The sequence below is a fragment of the Callorhinus ursinus genome, unplaced genomic scaffold, assembly GCF_003265705.2.
Source record: "Callorhinus ursinus isolate GAN/ISIS: 27379988/994484 unplaced genomic scaffold, GSC_fseal_2.0 scaffold24, whole genome shotgun sequence".
Lineage (NCBI taxonomy): Eukaryota > Metazoa > Chordata > Mammalia > Carnivora > Otariidae > Callorhinus > Callorhinus ursinus.
Genome location: NW_027397086.1, coordinates 24073552 through 24089181, shown reverse-complemented (window position 1 = coordinate 24089181; position 15630 = coordinate 24073552). Strand labels below are relative to the sequence as shown.

Below are 15630 nucleotides of genomic sequence, written 5' to 3'. Positions count from 1 at the left end.
TCCCTCAAGCAGACTTGTACTGAGCACAGAGCCTGACACAGGGCTCAACTCACTGACCCTGAGATCATGACCTGAGCCGAAACCAAAAGTCAGACGCTCAACTGACTGAACCACCCAGGTGCCCAGCAAGACTGAAATTTTTGATGGTAAAACAAATGAAGGTATGCTTTCTCACATATTATAATATGTCCCACCACCACATACCAGATTTTCAGAATCCTTTTTAAAACTTTTTTAAAAGATTTTATTTATTTATCTGAGAGAGAGACAGTGAGAGAGAGAAAGAGAGAGATCTTGAGCAGGGGGGAAGGGTAGAGGGAGAAGCAGACTCCCACTGAGCAGGGAGCCCAATGTGGGACTCGATCCCAGGACCCTGGGATCATGACTTGAGCTGAAGGCAGATGCTTAAAAAACTAAGCCACTTAGGTGCCCAATTTTCAGAATCCTTAAAAAAACAATTATGACTATCTATTGGTTGGATATTTCAGGAAAATAATTATTGAATAATGATGATCATGATGATGATAAAAGTAATCATTGGATGGCTTTTAGGGAAATACTTGCAGTTTCATCATTTAAAATCAAGTTGGCTATCTAAATTATTAAGTTTTTATTAAGAAAGAAAATTGAATTCCATCAAATGATTTTTTATTATCTGGATGATCACATAGGGTTTTCTATTTACCTATTTGTTTGCCATATTATATTGATCGATTTCTAAATATTAATTTGGAATGCCTTGAATTTATGAAATTATCATACAGTTGGATTTGGTTTTATATATATTTATGATTTTTACATGTATATTCAAATGAGATTAAACCATAGTTTTATTCTGTCTTTGACACCGGGGTATAAAAGTTATTTTAGCTTGATAAAATAATTTGAAGGCTGTTCCATAATTTTTTGGACATTAAACTCTTTATGTAGCACAGAAATTATTTGTTTCTTAAAAGTGTAACCCCTTTCCTAAGTAATCTGTGTCCAGTGTCAAAATGAGGATCAGTGTCTCTCTTTATCCCAGTTGGATTTCTGATAATACTACAGTATCTACTGTGCTAAAAATTGAATAAATGAAAGTTTCTATGAGAGAAGTCAGCACAGTTCTGTGAAAGCACTCAAAATGGGAATCCTACCCAAACTAGTTCACGAAGGTTTCCTAGAAAAAGGTGATAACAGGGAGGGAGGGGCCTTTCCAGTTTAAGATGAGAGCTTGCACAAAAGCATGAAGAAGAATGAGAATGATGTTCAGGGTAAACTGTGAGGAGTTCAGTGTGGCTATAACAGAGCACGAGGAAGAAGGGTCAATAGTAGCTCCAGAAGTTCTATAATAGCAACATTTAGGGGTGACAATCTGGTTGCAGGAGAGTCTTCTTGGAAGTACTATATCAGACAAATAAAAAACAACTGGAGCACAGCTGAGTTTTCATACAGTATTAACATTGTATATCATAGGAACTTATGCATGGAAAGATCAATGTGGGCTAGAAAAAACAAGGCAAGAATGTTTAATTTCAACATACCTGAGGACCATGTAGATAAAAAAGAGGATCTGTGATAGGTACTATAGTGTTGTGATAGGAAGGCTGATTCTTGATCTAGACTGCCAGGTATTAAATCCAGGTTCTAGCTACAAGATGTTGAGGAAGCTATTTAACTTCCATTTATCTGTTTCCTCCTCTGTAAAACAGGGATAATAGTAGTATCTCATACTGCTATTGTATAAATTATGTACCTCATAGGTTTGCAATGAATATTAAATGAGTTAATAGTGTAAAGTGCTTATAACAGTGCCTTGCACAGTTAGTTCTCAATAAATATTAGCTAGCTATTATTGGGCCAGCCATATGAATACTTACCAACATTCATAAAACCTTTGTTCCAGGAGCTGTTATAAGCACATTTTATATATTCATTATCAGAAGGTTTCTTGCTATGAAATAAAAATAATATAGAAGACACAGAGATAGGGGCACCTGGGTGGCTCAGCTGGTTAAGTGCCTGCCTTCGGCTCAGGTCATGATCCCAGGGCACTGGGATTGAGCACCATATCGAGCTCCCTGCTCAGCAAGGAGTCTGCTTCTCCCTCTCCCTCTGCTGCTCCCCTGCTTGTGCTCTCTCTCTCTCTCTAATAAATAAATGAAATCTTTAAAAAAAAAAAAAGAAGAAAAAGACGGAGATACATTCCAACTAGGATATATAAAGATTAAGAGGAAAAAAAATACTTATCATTAAATATTAGTATTTTAGTATATTAACTTGCCTGAAAAAAAACATAAAATTTGCATCAAAGATTTTGGTGACAAAAAAAAGAAGAGAATGATTACAAAATTTAAAAGAATACATGTGTTAGGAAGTGTTAGGAATACAAGTGACCTATACTGACAGAGGAGAAAGCCAGGTTCTGAAAAAATTGTACTTATGTGGACCCAGGCCACTTAACCCCTGGATGCTCCTTGCAATCAATCTCAAAGAGTTCTAGATTAACTCTAGACTGGTCCTTGAAAGAAGAATAGATACATGTCCATCTGAGAAGAGAAAATATTCAAAGTCTGTCCAGTAGGACCTCAAAGTTTAGTGGTATCACCTTAAACATGCTACATAAATTTTTATGAATCAGTCAAGAGACTTAATAATTATAATAAATGATATAATTATAAAAGTATTATAATTACAGATACGGTGTTTTAACCATGTATTATAATAGGCACTTCAGATATTTTATGTAATTTAATACTCACAACAAATTGCTAGAATTATTTCTTTCCCACATCTTACCATGAACCAACTGAGGCTCAGAAAATCACAACAAAGCTAAATGGCATGGTGTTTACTGTACATGATGTATTATTTTAAAAATAGAACCAGCTTCCTTTTTAAAAGATTTTATTTCAGAATATTCATTAATAATGAGATTTATATGTACATTTAGAATTACATTGTCCCTATTACTTTATTAGAGGCCTGACACCTGACAGCACAACTCTTGGGGTTATTGGTAGGTTTGCCTCTGCTACTGCATGGCCGTACAAAGTACTGAATCTCTCAGCGCTTCACTTTCGTCATCAATAAAGTGAAAATTGTATCCATGCCTTTCCTGATTCCCAGGGCTGAATGGAAAATCAAAATATTGCAGGTAAAAGTGATGTTTTAAACTAAATTATAAAATTAAATTTCCTGAAGTCATATACTTATCTGAACTCTGCAGGTGACAGTGGACACATGGAGATGGGGAATTACTCAGTAGTGACCAAATTCTTTCTGGTGGGACTTGCCAGATAGCCAGTGCTCCAGCTTTTTCTGTTCATATTCTGCCGCATCATTTATGTGATAATCCTCCTGGGAAACAGTCTCCTCATTATCATCAGCATACTGGATTCTCACCTCCACACCCCCATGTACTTCTTCCTTGGGAATCTCTCATTCCTGGGCATCTGTTACACATCCTCTTTCATTCCTATGATGCTCATCATATTTAGATCTGAGAGAAAATCCATCTCCTTCATTGGCTGTGCTCTGCAGATGGTTGTCTCCCTTGGGTTGGGTTGCACTGAGTGTGTCCTCTTGGCTGTGATGGCCTATGACCCGTATGTGGCCATCTGCAACCCACTGAGGTATCCCATCATCATGAGCAGAGTGCTTTATGTGCACATGGCTGCCTGGTCCTGGATCATAGGCTGTCTGAATTCCTTAGTGCAAACAGTCCTGACAATGGTGTTACCTTTCTGTGGGAATAATGTCATCGACCATCTTTACTGTGAGATCCTGGCCCTTCTTAAACTCATCTGCTCAGATATCACCATCAACGTGCTTATGACAGTGGCAAGTACTGTTTTCTTAGTGATTCCCCTACTGTTAATTTTTATTTCCTATGTTTTCATTCTCTCTACCATCCTGAAACTTAACTCTACTGAGGGGAGAAAGAAAGCCTTTTCAACCTGTTCAGCCCACCTTGCTGTAGTTTTATTCTATGGTTCAGCCCTTTTTATGTACATGAAGCCTAAGTCAAAGGACACAAAGACATTTGATGAGATCATCGGGTTAACTTATGGAGTGGTAACCCCAATGTTGAATCCCATCATCTACAGCCTGAGGAATAAGGAGGTGAAAGGGGCTATGAAGAAAGTCTTGAGTAGATACTTACACTCAAGGAAAATATGAAAGTGCTTAGGACATATGAACACATTTGGGGAGAAGATACATTTTTTGTAGTCACAGATGAAGCTGCGGAACTCAGTATAATGAGAAAATTGTGTTTGTAAAATCAAATATGGAATTCTCATTTTTACAGCAGAGAATGTCCATGTAAATCTGTTCATATAATAGCTTTGCAGCTGTCCTTCTAGTTATATGGAACTATGCCTCTTGATCCCATAGAGGTCATGATGGATGCTGTTTATGATGAATAGCTCTCTGTCACTATGTATTACCTTCTCTCTCTCCTCTTTTCTCCCTTTTCCTTCTTTTACCTTTCTCTTTCTTTGCTCTCTTCTCTATCTTCTTTCTCAGTCTCCTCAAGTACAGATGTATATATTGTTTTGGTCTGCCCAGCATCCTCTCATCTTGTAAAAGAACACATCTTTTTATTTTAAGGAATCAACTGTCTCCCACTCTCAGTCCATATTTGGCTGAGGCTGACCACACTCTCTGGATCAAATGATAAGCATGAAACACAGACTGGGGCCATGAAAAATGAACATCTCCTAGCCACAGTGATTTATTCAGGGTAGCATGTGACCTAAACCATGCTAATCACACTTAATTGCCAAAATGTTGCTTGAGTGTCAAAGAAGAATCACTCTTTTTTTCAAAGGTCTCTAACAGGTAGAATATATGCCCAGATCTTCTCCTGGCCATCTTTGTCAATATATGGGGAGAGCCAGACTGAAAATGAAATCACCAAAGAGGAAGGTAGAGCTGAGGGGAGAACTTAGGGTGTGCTTGATGTCATTATTAACTCCTGGTTCAAGGTGGGTCTAAAAACATTAATGCTTGGACTTTTCAGTTATGTGAGCCAATAAAATTCCTTTAAAATAGATTGAATTAATTTCCACTGCTTATAACCATATAAATCCTTTTTAATGCATTTTTTTAGTTCCAAAGGTAGAATTTAGTGATTCATCAGTTGCATATAACACCCACTGCTCATTACTTCAAATGCCCTCCTTAATGCCCATCACTCAGTTACCCCATCCCCCACCCACCTCCCCTCCAGCAACCCTCAGTTTGTTTCCTATAGTTAAAAGTCTCTTATGGTTTGCCTCCCTCTCTGTTTTCCTCTTATTTTATTTTTCCTTCCCTTCCCCTATGTTCATCTGTTTTGTTTCTTAAATTCCACATATGAGTGAAATCATACGGTATCTGTCTTTCTCTGACTGACTTATTTCACTTAGCATAATACCCTCTAGTTCCATCCACGTCATTGCAAATTGCAAGATTTCATTCTTTTTGATGGCTGAGTAATATTCTGTTGCATATACACACCACATCTTCTTTATCCATTCATCTGTTGATGGACATCTGGGCTCTTTCCATAGTTTGGCTGTTGTGGACATTGCTGCTATAAACATTGGGATGCAGATGCCCCTTCGATCACTGCATTTGTATCTTTTGGGTAAATACCTAGTGGTGTAATTGCTGGGTCATAGGGAAGTTCTATTTTTAACTTTCTGAGGAACCTCCATACTGTTTTCCAGAGTGGCTGCACCAGCTTGCATTCGAACCACCAGTGTAAGAGGGTTCCCCTTTCTCTGTATCCTTGCCAACATCTGTTGTTTCCTAAGTTGTTAATTTTAGCCATTCTGACAAGTGTGAGGTGGTATCTCATTGTGGTTTGATTTGTATCTCCCTGATGCCAAGTTATGTGGAGCATTTTTTCATGTGTCTGTTGCCCATTTGTGACAGTATGGTACTGGCACAAAAACAGACACATAGATCAATGGAACAGAATAGAGAACCCAGAAATGGACCCTCAACTCTATGGTCAACTCATCTTTGACAAAGCAGGAAAGAATATCCAATGGAAAAAAGACTCCTGGACTCCTGGAATGAAACTGGACCACTTTCTTACACCATATGCACACACACAAAAAAAAAACTCAAAATGGATGAAAGGGCTAAATGTGAGATAGGAGTCCATCAAAATCCTAGAGGAGAGAGGCACCTGGGTGGCTCAGTTGGTTAAGCATCTGCCTTCGGCTCAGGTCACCATCCCAGGGTCCTGGAATTGAGCCCCACATTGGGCTCCCTGCTCAGCAGGGATTCTGCTTCTCCTTCTTCTTCTGCCCCTCCCCTTGCTTGTGTTCTCTCTCTCTCTCAAATAATAAAAAAATCTTCAAAAAAAATCCTAGAGGAGAACATAGGCAGCAACCTCTTTGACTTTGGCTGCAGCAACTTCCTGCTAGATATATCTCCAAAGGCAAGGGAAACAAAAACAAAAATGAACTATTGGGACTTCATCAAGATAAAATGCATTTTCTTATCTTACCTCATCCTCTCCCTCTCCCTTACTAGCTCCTAGCCCTAACTTTTCCTCTGTATATCCCTTTTTCTTGATTCTTTAGAAAACTTTGTGTCTCCCTCTCACTGTCATTTTGTGATTTTCTTTCTGTTTCCACCTTTCTCACTCTTGCTCTTTCATCCTCTCTCTGTCTCAAGAACTTGTCATTTTTAAGAATCACTGTTGTTCCCAAATTCAGCAGCACTCAGGAGTCACCTCTTCCTTTAGTACCAATTACAATAATACAACAATTACAATAATATAACCTTCATGTTGCATGAATGCACATAATTTATCCCCCCTTGCAAATATTGCTGAGGACTTTTTAAATTTTCCTAGTTCTTGGTCAATTTTTCTCCAGACAGCTCTACTATGCTTCTTCATCACTTTTCTGATTATCTTACAATTATTTTTCATTGTATTTAAGCTCTCTACAGCCCATTTCACACCCCAAGGAGTATATACAAACCACGTGCATTCAAGAGGTTGTCACATTTAACAGACTACTTATAAAATAAAGTGATGCAGAAAGAAAACTCCACCTCATTACTGAATATCACTGCTCCTAGGGTTTACTAGACATACTTCCTCACAAGGGCCTCTTTTTTTTTTTCAGATTTTATTTATTTATTTGACAGAGAGAGACACAGTGAGAGAGAGAACACAAGTAGGGGGAGTGGGAGAGGGAGAAGCAGGCTCCCTGCAGAGATTGGGATCATTCCCTGCATATTTTCCCACCACATTGCTTTGAAACTAGAGCTCAATCATAAGAGGAAAGTTGGAAAGAACTCAAATACATGGAGGCTAAAGAGCATCCTACTAAAGAATGAATGGGTCAACCAGGAAATTAAAGAAGAATTAAAAAAATTCCAGGACCCTGGGATCACAACCTGAGCTGAAGGCAGATGCTTAACAACTGAGCCACCCAGGCGCCCCTCACAAGGGCCTCTTAAAACTCCTGGATAATCACCTTCTGTTTCCTCTACAAGCATTAGGCTTAACCCAATAAAAACATATGGATAGACAACTAAAAGCACTCCTCCTTGTGGCCCTTCTCAAAGGAGTGAGTCTACCCCCAAAATAGATGGCAGCTTCTACTCTTTTAACTACAGAAAAGAAGTTCAGGCACTTTTAAAAGCAATGTGTCCTCAGGGCGCCTGGGTGGCTCAGTCCTCGGGGCACCTGGGTGGCTTAGTTGGTTGGATGTCCAACTCTTGATTTTGGCTCAGGTCATGATCTCAGGGTTGTGAGATCAAGCCCCACGTTGGTCTCCACACTCAGCATGGAATCTGCTTGAGATTCTCTCCCTCTCTCTTTGCCCCTACCCCTGCTTGTGCTCTCTAGATAAAAAAATAAATAAATAAAATCTTAAAAAAAAACAAAACTATGTGTCCCTACTATCATACCGGTAATTTAGAAATATTGGAGCCCAACACCTTGACAAGTGTAGATTTCATTCACTTCAAGAATAACAAACATGTGGGACACCTGGGTGACTCAGGTGGTTAAGCATCTGCCTTTGGCTCAGGTCATGATCCCAGGGTCCTGGGATCAAGCCCCGCATCGGGTACCTTGCTCAGTGGGGAGCCTGCGTCTCCCTCTGCCTGCCGCTCTCCCTGCTTGTGCTCTCTCTCTCTGACAAATAAATAAAATCTTTAAAAAAAGCACGAATAATAAACATGTAATAACAAAAAGATACTTTATCATCTTTACCCATCTAATGAAATAAAAGATTTTGTGGTGAAAAAAAAATTTCTTCAGGCAAACCTCTGAGACATACTATCACATAAAACAGACTATCTCCTCACTGTCACCAAAAATGATCTTGACTCCAATTATTTGTAGGATTTCACATACAATTACTAGATATTAATATCAGATATCAAGTATGGTAACCTCAGAGGGAAGTAAGTTTCTAATCTACCAAATAATATTTAAAGGTCAGTTAACACAACAGTCAAATCTCACAGAATTAAAAGCATCTAGCTCAACACTTTATGCTTGAATATCCTCTAATACATCCATAATGGGTGGTTATCCATGCTTTCTTGCACACCTCTAATAATGGGAAGCTCATCACCTACTGAGAGACTGTAGTCATAGTTATTAGAAGCATCTTCTTATATGAAGCCAAAACCTATCTTTTATATTTTCTACTTTTTATTCTTAGTTGTATACTTTAGGAAAATATAACGAGTTTATTTTTAGAACTAGAATTGGTTTATATTTTAGAGCAGGCTACTAGTTCTTAGAATTAATAGAGTTCAATTCACTCATTCATTCAACAAATATATGAATATTTACACTCTTCTAGATAAGGGCAAACAATATGAACATTAATGTCTGAGTTGGAGTTTGAACACAGATCTGTTTTGTTCTAAAGTCCATTTCATACCTTTTGTTCCCTGCTACTATCCTGTGATTATAGCTTGGACAACCTTTCAGCTTGGATATTATAATAATGTTCTAAGTGGTTTCCCAATCTCTGAATTTTTCCTAATTTTAAGCAGTCTGTCTACCTTCCAGATTAATCTTTCTAATTCAAGGTGTTCATCCTCACTAACTATTCAAAAACTTAGTTTGGTTTTCCAAGTAAAATGCAAACACACTGACATGATATTAATGTCCCTCCAGAAAATGGTCACCACCTAAAATTCTAGTATTACCTCCTAGAGCAAACTCGTCCATTCTTATTGTTTCAATGAATCACCAATAAAATGATGAATCCAAATCTACAAATACATCCCACATTTCTCTCTGGAGGATTTTACAGTGTTATCTCATCTAAATGCAATAAATAAAACACATTTCTTTCATTCATCATGTTATCTTATACCATATTGTCTTACTGCCATTTTCCCATTACAAAATGCTTCCTGCTGTTTTGATAATTCCCAAAATTCTTAAAATGAAAGCACGACATCAGCAAGATGGCAAAATAGAAGGTCCCCAGTTCTAGTCCCCACACAGAAACACTATTTGGTAACCATCCATAGGGCAAAGTGTCTTTGTGCAAGCTTCAGGATCCAGTTAAGAGGATGCAACATATCAGTGGAGCCCACGAATGAGGGAAGTTATTTGAGAAAGCAGGCCAACACCCCAGTAGCAGGACCATCAGCTGTGGACCTGGCAGACCCAGAAGCAGCCCAATCCACTTGTGGACTTAGCTCCAGCACTGCATGTTCTTGGACCTGCCACCAACCCTGCTCTTAAAAAGACCTGGCAGGAACCACACCAAAAGGCTTCCACTAATAGTCCCCAACCCAACCACAGTCTGCCTGTGGACCTGGAAGCAGCCCCTTGTTTGAACACCAGTCCCATCCACCCAGGGACCCAGCATGAGCCACATATGCACAAATCCCTAGTAATAAGCTCACCCACCACAAACCCAACCGCAGACACAGAAGCAGCCCTGTGACCCAGCTCCAGCCCCACTCGACAGAGATCCCAGAGGTAATCCTGTCTGTCTGGAGATCCATCAGGAGAAGGTCATTACCTGCCAAAATCAGTCTGTAAAGACTGGAAGAGGTTAATGGCCCTTCAAAGGCACAGACACCTTCACAATGGTTATAAGAATAATGAAAAATCAGACAAAAATGATACAAAAATCAAAAACCAAAGAGGGAAAGAGAAAACTTTTGGAGGTGATAGATAAGTTTATGGTATTGATAGTGATGATGGTTTTACAGGTGTGTAGTTATCCCCAAATAGACCAAGTTGTACAAATTAAATATCTAGAGCTCTCGGTATATTGATCATACTTTACTAAAACTAGTTAAAGAATTCTTAAAATGACCTGAAAATTTGCCCAAGATCTAGATTCTTTGTAACTCTTCAGTCTCATCTTTCACCCCTGTTTATCTATCTCTCCCCACTGTTCTGCACCCTGTGTTCCAGCTGGATTTCTTTTAATTCTTAGAACTATCACTTCTTCTGTCTCTCTCTCTCCCTCTCTCTCTCTCTCTCTCTCACACACACACACACACACACATAGACACACACACAGACACACACACACACAGAGACACACACACAGACACACACACACACACACACTTCTATCTTGATGAAGCTCTTTTTATCTCAAAATCTAAGTGCTTGGACTCCAGTCAATGTACTCTGCCATAATCCATACTAGTTTATTGTTTTGTTTTTGCTGATAAAGAAAATAATGATTAATATAATTCCACTGCTAGAGTCACATCTTGATTGGAGTCCAAGCTAGAAGTCAGTTTCCAATTTCACACTGATATACCACTTACTGTGTTACACAGTTTGACATCCTAAGAAAAATCGGGATCACATCATTTACTAATGTAATAACTAAAGAAATATATGATACACTATGTTTGCAAAACTAGAAGTTAAAGTCATTTTACCACTCTGTCCAGTGGCAAAACAGTCCCAGAGGATTCAAGAAATTTAAATTGTGACATACTGGTAGGAATTTTTGACTTGTGATTACAAATATTTCTAACAAAAATTCTTTAAAGGTTATACTCTATATAAAGAAACCATCAAATGTCTCATGATTATAAAAATAAATAAGTAAATGGTGGTAAATACTCAAGTTCTGAAATACTGTATCAATATGATTAGATAATTGGCTAACTCTTCAACATTTAAATGAAAATAAAGAAGTGTGTCATTGAGGAAGAAGCTAGCTTATATTTCCTTTTTTGAGGAAACAAGGCAGCATTTTGTGTGACTAATAGAAGGTTCAAATATCTAAATGTATAAAATAAATAAAATGAAACAAAATAGAGGATTTTTTTTCACACCACCAAGAGAGTATTCTTTATTAAATCAGTCTGTGCAACATTTCCTGAAATAGAAGATTTTTTTCCAATACTAAAAATGTATATCTTTTAAATTCACAGGAAACTTGTCAAGTTAAATGTGTGATGCAAAACAGACTCTAATGGAAGCAAGAGTGACAAATGAATTTTTTAAAAGTATCATTATAAATGTCCTTACACTTCAGAAAAAAAAGTTATCCTATTTAAAATGAAAAACTTTTTAATAAATTGTTTACAACTCCAACAAGGGAGTAATGAAAAACAAATTTTAATGGTCCCTTTGAAACTTAATTTCCTATACTGAACAGTTAACAGTTAACAGTGTTTCATTGTTATTCTTGGGGGGATTGGAAGAACCAGAGAGCGAAGCAAGTTAAAGTATCAGATGATTAAGCAAATTTAAACTCTAAGTAATGAGGAGAAAGTTATAAATAAACTTCTGTCACATAATATGTTTTCTTCTAAAGTCTTCCATCTGTTTTTAGCTATTTCTGCAGGAACTACTGGTTCCTGTGACATGTGACATTGAATAGACCACAGCAAAAGGATCTTTGTTATTCCTACAATATTTTTCTGCAGTCTCACATTCAATACCCACCCACAAGGCCATGAAGATACTTTTGATAATGCCATTCCTCTACATTCAAATGATAATCACATATATCTTGCAATGTTGTTCTTCAAACAACTAAATTATATAATCACTAACATTTCTCAGGACCTATTCTAATACAGAACTGTAATGAGAACTAAGGTTTTGAAGTTCAACCCAAAGAAATAAAACTATAATTTGAATGAAAGAAGGAACTCTTTCTCTATGTTACTCATATTCTTACACAGATATGGGATTTAAAATGATTAAATTATGATATACTATTGATTAGAGACTATCTAAATTAATAGTAGTTTGATCGTGACAATGACTGATACAGGATATCAGTATTAATATGTAGGCACAATGTATATTATTGGTTTTTTAAAGAAAAAACTAGGGCTTTGGCCAATATAATTAACACCACTGCAATTAGTGAGAAAGAGCTATTGAATATAAATTTTATGCATCAAATCTAAAAGATTTAATTTTCAAAGGATTTTGAATGGTACAATAAACAGTTGCCTCAGTGTTCGGGGCAGTGATGAAAGAAATTATTGAAGTAGACTAACAAGACTATACTATACAAAAGACTGTCATTTATGACAAACAGAATATTTATCATATTAATCTTTGTTAAAATGAAATTCTGTCTTCATGGCAAATAGTTTTTAATCAAAACAAAGGCCAGCATACTATTTGAGATTAAAATTCAGGAACACGAAGCAAAAGCAAATTATAGAAGAGAAGAGAGATAAGCAACAAAATAATCATGTAAAAGAAGACAAAATTTTAAGAAAGTTCTTATGCTCTGTGTTTTCTAGTGTCAGGCTAAGGTAGGGAATTTAACCGCCTTGTCTTACCAGCTATGTTAAGTCCAATGATGAAATAAATCATAATAAATTCTAAGAATAATGATACAAGAGTACGGTGTGCACAGAGTTACATTTTCTTTCAATAAGTATATAACTTGTTAGTATTTTCCCTTAATATCATCTGTTTTCAAAACATAAAATATAGAATTTTCTTTCACTTGCCTTTTACAAAATAAAGAGCATAAACCCTAGACTATGGTTCTTTGTATAGTTGCTACAGAAGACTTCTTCCTGCTTTTTCTTTTGTGGGTACCAGACATACATATCCTATCTACACCTTATTTTATGACTTGGCAGGAACACTAACACTTCACATTTTAAAACATAAAGTTTTTGGGGTGCCTGGGTGGCTCAGTTGGTTAAGCGACTGCCTTCGGCTCAGGTCATGATCCTGGAGTCCCAGGATCGAGTCCCACATCGGGCTCCCTGCTCAGCGGGGAGTCTGCTTCTCCCTCTGACCCACCCCCCTCTCATGTGCTCTCTCTCTCTCATTCTCTCTCTCAAATAAATAAATAAAATCTTTAAAAAATAAAACAAAGTTTTTCATCAATATTAAATAAATGAGCACTAATATTTATAATAAAGCAAAATATGTTAGCAAAGCTAATGCCAGTAATAAAACATGGAAGTGGGTCTAAAAAGAAGTATTATTTTACACAAAGAGCATTTACTATAGTTTTTAAAACAGGAAACACAGTCTGCTTTTAATAATAAGCAATCCTATTATATTTTAAGAGTGGTTTGTTATACACATCAATGAATAAAATAGAAATGGAATCAAGAAAATAGAATTCAGATGATAATGGAATCATATTTTCAAATTTCTGAAGCGAAATGACTATAAAGTAGCTAATTATCTTTCAGGACAAAAGACAAATAACTTTCAAGACAAAGGCTAAGAGATTTTTTTTTTATCATCCATAGAAGTTATTGAACGAACTATTTTTTTAAGATTTATTTATTTATTTATTTGAGAGAGAGAGCACATGTGAGCAGTGAGGAGGGGCAGAGGGAGAGAGAGAATCCTGAAGCAGACTCCCCACTGAGCGCAGAGCCCACAGAGGGCTTGATCCCATGACCCCAAAATCATGACCTGAGCCAAAATCAAGAGTCTGATGCTTAACCAACTGGGCCACCCAGACGCCCCAATTGAGTAAACTATTAAAGAATGTACCTAAGAAAGAAAAAAATTCAACCTAGATGGAAAGAGTGGAATAAAAAAAAAAGCAATAGTCAACAAAGATTTAATAAATACATGAATAAATTTATAAAATTATTGCCTTTACTTTAAAAAGGCAAAAAATGCAAATTTAAAAACAAGGTCACAGAAATAAAATTCTAGAACCCAGAATACAGAAGATGATAAGAGAGGCTGGCAATCAGAAGTAAATGTTCTGCTCAGTACAGCTCCGGCCGCCACACCGCCTGGCTCTCGTATTGCTTGTTCTCGGCGGGCTCTGGGGGCTCCTCGCTGCGGCCGTTAGTCATGTCAGATTCTGGAGCTTACGGTCAGTCTGGGGGTGAGCAGCAAACTTATTCTTCCTATGGAAATCAAGGCAGCCAAGGTTATGGACAAGCACCACAAAGCTATCCTGGCTATGGACAAACTACTGATTCCTCATATGGACAGAACTATGGCGGCTACTCCAGCTATGGACAAAGCCAATCAGGTTATTCACAATCCTACAGTGATTATGAGAATCAAAAGCAGAGGTCATACGGCCAGCAGCCTTACAGTAACCAGGGACAGCAAAACACGGAATCATCAGGAGGCCAAGGTGGAAGAGCGCCTTCATATGACCAGTCAGACTATGGTCAACAAGATTCATATGACCAATAGTCAGGCTATGATCAACATCAAGGTTCATATGATGAGCAGTCAAATTATGGTCAGCAGCATGATTCCTATAATCAAAATCAACAGTCCTACCATTCACAAAGGGAGAATTACAGCCACTACACACAAGATGACCGTCGTGATGTGAGTAGGTATGGAGAAGATAATAGAGGATATGGCAGGTCACAGGGAGGAGGTAGAGGGCGTGGGGGATATGACAAGGATGGAAGAGGTCCTATGACAGGATCAAGTGGTGGTGACCGCAGTGGCTTCAAAAATTTTGGTGGTCACAGGGATTATGGACCCAGACCAGATGCTGATTCAGAATCTGATAATTCAGATAACAACACAATCTTTGTGCAAGGACTTGGGGACGGTGTGTCTATAGATCAAGTGGGGGAGTTCTTTAAACAAATAGGAATTATCAAGACAAATAAGAAGATGGGAAAACCAATGATAAATCTGTATACAGACAAGGACACAGGGAAGCCAAAAGGAGAGGTAACAGTGTCATTTGATGACCCTCCTTCAGCTAAGGCAGCCATTGACTGGTTTGATGGAAAAGAATTCCATGGCAACATCCTTTGCTACCAGAAGACCTGAATTCATGAGAGGGGGTGGCAGTGGAGGTGGGCGACCAGGCCCTGGAGGATATAGAGGTCGTGGAGGCTTTCTGGGGAGGTGGAGACCCCAAAAGTGGGGACTGGGTTTGCCCTAACCCGTCATGTGGAAATATGAACTTTGCTCGAAGGAATTCCTGCAACCAGTGTAATGAGCCCAGACCAGAGGACTCTCGTCCCTCAGGAGGAGACTTCCGGGGAAGATGCTACAGTGGAGAGAGGGGCTACAGAGGTCGTGGGGGCAGAGGTGGAGACCGAGGTGGCTACAGAGGAGACAGAAGTGGCGGCGGCGGCTACAGAGGAGATAGAAGTGGGGGTGGCTATGGTGGAGACAGAAGTGGGGGCGGCTACGGTGGGGACCGAGCAGGCGGTTACGGTGGGGACCGAGGAGGCGGTTATGGAGGAGAC

At 38.2% G+C, this 15630-nt stretch overlaps 1 protein-coding gene and 2 pseudogenes across 1 annotated transcript in view; 2 read left to right on the top strand and 1 right to left on the bottom strand.

Annotated features, from left to right (window-relative positions):
* Window positions 1-3222: 3222 nt before the first annotated feature.
* Window positions 3223-4161, top strand: LOC112836728 (olfactory receptor 13D1-like; annotated as a pseudogene).
* A 10011-nt stretch (window positions 4162-14172) lies between these two features.
* The window catches only part of LOC112836551 (phospholipid-transporting ATPase ABCA1-like), a 78102-nt gene continuing 76644 nt past the window's right edge, over window positions 14173-15630 (bottom strand). Inside the window, exon 4 of the transcript XR_012373531.1 lies at window positions 14173-14307. The gene's annotated coding sequence lies outside the window, so the exon portion shown is untranslated. The remainder of the gene's footprint in view (window positions 14308-15630) is intronic.
* LOC112836743 (TATA-binding protein-associated factor 2N pseudogene) overlaps window positions 14252-15630 on the top strand; it is a 1834-nt pseudogene continuing 455 nt past the window's right edge.